This window comes from Neofelis nebulosa, chromosome 13 (assembly GCF_028018385.1).
Source record: "Neofelis nebulosa isolate mNeoNeb1 chromosome 13, mNeoNeb1.pri, whole genome shotgun sequence".
In the NCBI taxonomy this organism is placed as follows: domain Eukaryota; kingdom Metazoa; phylum Chordata; class Mammalia; order Carnivora; family Felidae; genus Neofelis; species Neofelis nebulosa.
Genome location: NC_080794.1, coordinates 22,270,792 through 22,277,366, shown reverse-complemented (window position 1 = coordinate 22,277,366; position 6,575 = coordinate 22,270,792).

Below are 6,575 nucleotides of genomic sequence, written 5' to 3'. Positions count from 1 at the left end.
CCCCTCCATCCCACAGGTCACGGCACCGCATGGCACCGCACATCGCAGCATCTCTGCACACCACACCACACCACCACTTACCACACCACACCACACCACACCACACCAAACCACACCACAGCACAGCACACCATTCCAGGTCCCGCTGCTCACTGCGAAATGGGTGGGAGCGAACAGCAGCATCCGACAGGCCAGGCCTTAGGGGCCCCCTGGATTCTTAGCGCCTCCTCCCCACCCTCGGGCAGCCCCCACCTGGCCATTCCCTCCCATCTGCGCCAACTGGCTCAAACGCAAACCGGAGCCCCCAGCGTCCCCAGAGAACATCACCAACCAAAGCCCGCTGCCCTAGCTGGACCTTGTGAATTGCCAGGGGCTCTGGGGATGAGGGCTCCGAGGGAGGGAAGAGGTCCAGACCCAGGCAGCCCTGGCCTGTGGCATAGTTGTAGTGTGGGGTCTCTCTGTCCCTACCGCCCCTCCTTTGTCCTTGTATCCAGGCACTCCAGCCCACACTCTCCACCGCAGCCCCTAGCTACCACTCTCCAGCCCCACGCTCCCATCCCCCAGCCTCCAGCCCTAGTCCCCAGCCACCGGTCCCGGCCGCACTTTCCCTCTGTGCAGGTGTGGGTGGCGTGTTTCTGTGACTGACTGATTTCTCTCAGCTTACCCCCTTCCTGTTCCATCCACATTGCTGCCAATGACACGATTGCGTTCTTTCTCATTGCACATAGGGCCCATTAACTCCCAGTGAGCATACGTGAAGGTTGTTTTCAACCCCCACCGACAACTAATTTCTGATGTCAACGAAAACGTGTTGTGCTCCTCAAAACCTGGGGCATTGAAGTCTCTTGTTTGTGCAGTGACTATTACTGTGCTCTTTGCCCCCGCCACAGACTGCCTCAGCATCCTGCTTTCGGAGACTCTCAGGGATATTGCATGCCCAGTCGTTTCGCCAGCAGGTGAAGCCAAAGAAACGACTCAAAAAAAACTACACAGAATCAGAACCCAGTCCTACACACTTGGGCATCAGCTCGTATGGGGACTCTGCCCTCCAGATCAACAGTGTTTTACCTACGGACAGGAAAAGCTGCAAAGATGGCAAGTGCTCCCACCCCCCTACAGTGTGTGATGACAGATGTAGGGTTTCTTTTGGTACATTCAGGCTCCTAGGTGTAGCTAAAATATGTTCCATTTCTCTATAACCCACAGATTTTCCATAGTCATAGGACACCAAGCTTCCCTGGGGAATCGTGCTCCCACTCTCCTCCCATGCTACCTGAAAGCAATCATTGGCTGATTTACCAAAGGATCCATTGACCTCCTGTCACTTATCACTCGGGGCTCAAAAGGCTGCAGTTGGCATGGTAAGAGTCATGACGAGGGAGAATGAGCCAGGCTGAGGCTAAAGCGCAAGTTAGAACCCCCCTTGCCACCCCACGGTGGGTCTGAGGGATATCCCCTGGGCACCACTGCTACTCAAGAACAAAGGAAAGGGGCTTAAGCCCTTGCCGTGCTAATGTGGGAAACTCAGGCACAGGAAAAATTAAATTCCCTTAATGCCTATAGGCCATCGACAACTCCTTGAAACCAGCACAATGACCTCCCTCTAAGAGCTCAGCTGCCTAGATGATGGCTCTTTGCTGGGGGCAAAAGAGAACTGTAGCTTAACATTACCCCAACCTCCAGGACCCTGTAAGTCCACTTCCTTTGTCTCAGTTTCGCCGAGATATATGCGGGCAATCATCCTCCAAGCTTATGGCCCCTGATCTACATTTAAAGGATCTCATGACTCGTGTTTTATTAAGGGGTCATAAATAGTGTTTCCCTAGTAACAGTTAGCCCCTGAAGGTGCTGGAAACCTTGCTTCCACAATTCCTTAGAGACTTATTCCATCCCTGACCTCCTGCCAACCTGAGGGAATATAACGATGAGTTAGTTGTAGGACCCCAGCACAGCTCCTCCAGGCATTAAGAAAACCACCTTTTTGCACCAAAGACGTCTTCCAGAATTCTGTGTTGGTCATCAGCTGTGGACCAGTCCACCATCATTCCCAAACATCATCATTTTGGCGTCCCAATGTGGGGCTTCGAATCTTCTCACCTTGACTCTGTGCTTCAGTGTCAATTTGGTGAGTATGTTTTCTCTTTCCTCATTTACTCTCATTTCAGGGGATTTTTGAGAAGTAGGGTCTTATGGGAACACTTTTGTGGGGATTGCTCTGGCTGCAATCCTCTAGGCTGTGGCGACTCTACGGGGAGGAGAAAGCCTGCCTTTTGGTTGGAAGTTAGGACCTTGGGCAGAATGGCAGTGAGATGCAGAAACTTGACGCCCTCTCTTTATTCCTTTCCGTGTCTACAGTTGTCTGTCTTGGGCAGTGGACAGCCACCTAAGTGACTACCATGTCTGCCAATCTTAAGACTCCCGTGTGTGAGGATTCCTCCTCATTGGTCGAATGTGACCCCCTCCATATCTCTGGGCTAGCCTCTTCTGCATGCCAGATCTCCACTGAGAGCTGACCGAAACCAGTACCTGACTGAATTAAAACCCAACAGGGCGCCATTTCCTAGGGAGGTTCGCTGTGAAGACTACGCGGGTCGAAATGCCACTTATATCATGATGGATTTCTCTTCTGTTTTCCCTCAATGTCCTCTACTAACTACTACTTAAAATTGGGTCATTTCCCCTTGTCAAACTCTTCTAGTATTTTCCATGGGTTGAAAATGGCAGTTCCTTCTCTGCCTTCTCAGCAAGGGAGACGCAGGTCTGTAAGTCAGGCACCCATCTGTTGTCTAGAATGCAATGGGGAAGCCGGTAGGGGTGGACAGGCTAGCATCCCTCCTTCAGGAGCCCTTCCCCACCTGGTTGGCACTCATAGTGATTTCGTTCAAGGGATACCTCGGGTCACTTTGACATCTCGGGAACCCCTGACATATCCTGTGTGGGGGATGCTACTGGGGAGTCGGGATGGATTCTAGGGGTAATGGACCTTCTCTCTCTCTCTCCTTTTCTCTCTAGGTGGAACGTGGGAGTTCCTCTTTGGTCCGCAAGGATTCTCCCTTAGGATGCCTTTTGAACCCACTGGAAACAATTGGGTTTGAAAAATGTGGAAAGGACTGATCCTGTAACACTGCATGGCCTTACTAAACAGGGCACATGGACGGCTGTTAGCCTAGGTTCAGCCCGTCAGGGCTAACCAGGCCCAAGGGCCTCTTGCAGGATGTGTTTGGTCAGTAACCAGGCCGGTGAGCTCCCCGTGGATATGTTGATGACAAATGTCTAAACAGGCCTCCTCCTGAGAAAACTCAGGCACTGAAGGAAACACAGGCCATCCCTGAAAAGGGAACGCTGACTCTTCCTCCCTGTTCCTCTGCCTGATAGATGTGAGAGCCTCTCCCTCATTCTTTTCGTGGGTTAAGGGCTACAACTGGAGGCAACTGTGCTCAGGCTACCTCAGGATGGAGACTTTAAGGAAAATTCCCAAGCAGCTGCCGAGCAGGGACTGGGGCGGGGGGCTTCTGGAAGCTCTGCACCTGGACGGCCACCCCTCAGGCCTGAGTCAAGGTGCTATCTCGAGAGGCCCAGTGCATACCCTGCTCTAGAGGGAGGGGCTCCATCACCTGCACTCTGGTTCCCATGACGCCTCACTCACCTGGTCAACTCTGCCCACCTGGACACCAAACTTGCCTCCAATGCCCCTGATGGACTGGACCTGGGACGAGTGCTTGGAGAGCTTCGACTGATACTCATGGCCGACAGCTGATTGAAACAGGTCACAGAGCAAAGGTGTCAGCTGCCGGGCATAGCAGCTGTATCAGACACCCCCGGGCATGGTCCTCGGGGAACAGGCCCCACCTTTGTCCACACCAGGGCTCCTCCTGGGAACAGGCTCTGTGTGCAAGCTGGTGGAGGAGGGATCCCCGAAGCCACCCAAGACCCTACCAGGTGGGGCTTGTGATCTGAGGGGCATGGGGAAAGGGCCACGAGGCCGGGACCATCCACAGCCGAGTCTGACACCTGGCACCCACAGATGGCGATACAATCACTAGCCTGTAAAGCGAGGCACTTGCCTACCGTGTGGCGTAGGAATGAGGACCAGAGATTTGCGGCGAGAGGCGGAGACAGACTCACGCTCTTGGTGACACCATGTACTCCACCACACTACCCAGAAACTGCAATTGCAACGCCTGCTCTATCCACATACATGGTCTGCCACGCAGGAAAGTCTAGGCTTCCCGCCACTCTGGCCTCAGCAGGGTCGGCCACCCATAGCCTCCATGCCACACCGGGCACCACAGCACTTTGTAAACAAAGCTTCTGGAATGCAGCCCCCACCAAGCATTTATATATAAGCCCGTTTCTGCGATCTGCCCACCAAATTCAGTAAATGCCAGATGTCCCACATCCTCCAAAGCTGAAAATATGGACTACCTAGCTCCCCGGCAGCCCCCGGCCCTGCCTGGCCTCCCAGCACCAGGCTCTGTCCCCAGTGTGGACGGCCCAGACGTGTGACCCAGTGCAGGCATCTGAACCTTCCCTCTTACTGCCTGGGACACGGCACATACACACCCCTCCACCTGGTCTCTCCAGGGCCGTACAAGATATCTGGGTCAGGAGAGGCCGGGGTGAAGAGGAAATCAGGAGGCCCTTCTCAGCACAGTTGAAGGGAGAGAGCGGCGAGGTTTATTCCAAACTTCGGAGCCATGCCACTCTATCCCCTCCACGGCTCTGCTCTGATGTCCATCCTGCCTGGAGACCTGAGGCACCCTGGACTCCCACAGCCTCCAGGCTTCTACTCAAAAGTGCTGACAAAGCTCCCCTGGAGGACAGCCTGCGGAAGGGACTCCCCAGCACAAAACTTAGCAGAAAGAAGTTGTAAGAGAGCTTTTCTAAGAGTACTGCCAGAGATGCAGAGTGGCAATTTTTCCAAGTTTTTTCTTTAATCAAAACAGGTTGATCCAACTGAGAAAATCATGCCTATAACTAGGCATCAGCACCAGGGAGGGCGTGGTCTGGAAGCCTAGTTTCATGGTCCAGGCAGGGGGTTGGCCCAAGGCCAGGAAGGAGCCCAGGAGCGAGAGCAGGAATGAGGTCCGCCTCACTGGCTCACCCGCAGACAAGGGCAGGATACCAGACAGCAGTGCACACTGGGGACTGACGGCTGCCACACCTACCCAGGCCACACTCATGCAAACACGTGCCTGCCTGAGCAGAGTTTTCCTCTCCAAGACTCCATCACATTCTCCTCAAATCTTAACACAGGGATCTCAGGACTCTTTCCAACTCAGAGAGGACAGGTTACAAAGAACTTCAGAGGTACGTATTTTTGAGTCTCATTTTTTCATCTTTATTTTTTTGTGTGTGTGAGACAAAGACAGAGCATTTCAGGGAGGGCAGAGATATTGAGAGAGAGAGAATCCCTAGGAGGCTCTGCACTGACAGGAGACAGCCCGATGCAGTGCTCAAACCCAGGAACCGTGAGATCATGACCTGAGCCGAAACCGGGAGTCAGACACATAATAGACTGAGCCACCTAGATTTCTGACAAGTTGGTCCAATCTGGAAGAGCTGGAAGCCAAGCTTGCCTACAGGTGCAGGGAGGCACGGAGAGAGGGGCTGTGAGCCCATGGCAGCACCCCACCAAATTCATCTGTAAGGGCAGTCTCCCCACTATACCAGGTGTAGACACCTGGGCATTTCCGTCAGCTGTCTGGGTACCATCACCGAAGCGGCTGGTAACTCATGAGATATCGCTGAGCGCCTGCACGGTGCCAGGCCAGGCCCGAGGTAAGGAGGACAGGCCCCAGCCGCAGAGAGCCTCCACGGAAATACAGTAATGTCCAGGGTGAGTGAAGGACCACAGGCAGAAGACACGGGGGAAAGGCAGCAGCAGACAGGCTGGCGGGAAGGAGGGCTCCTCAGGGAAGCTTCGGGGCCTAGTAAGGCCAGAGCTCAAGGTGTTGAGAGGACAACAGAAGCAGAGAAGCCAGCAGTGACAGCTTTGTTGTTACTGCCATCAAGCTTCTCCTTGATAGATTCATTGTTTGCCCCAATGTGTCATTTTGCCAACCCAAAGCTAGAGACCCAGACAGAGCATGAATTTCTCTCCGTTTCAAATCCCTACAACCCCATGGGCACAGGCTTTGTTTCAGGAAGGAAAGGCCTCTACCTGTTTCTCTCACTGTCCCAAGCACGCGGGGGTGACGGGTTGTCTGTACTACAAAAGGCAACCAGGCAACTTTGTAGAATCCAAAGATGATTCCACTCCCCACTCTGCATGTCTAGATATCTCCGGGAATGATAGTCACACCAGGAAACGTCCCTGCCTGTTTCCTGTAGCTCACTCTTTGTCCAACCCCAGCGTAGGCAAATTCCAGACCTGGTGTGCGGTGCCCCTAGGACGCCCCAAATATCTGCTCTGTGTGAACACAGTTCAGCGTGGCTCACTGTGACCCAGTGGTGCAGTTCTGCACTTGGCTCAACACTGAGTCCGATCTGAGCAGCATCTGGAATTACAAGGGACAGGTTAGAATTATAGACCAGAAATTCCATATCAGCTGATGGCTTCCCTTCTATGCACA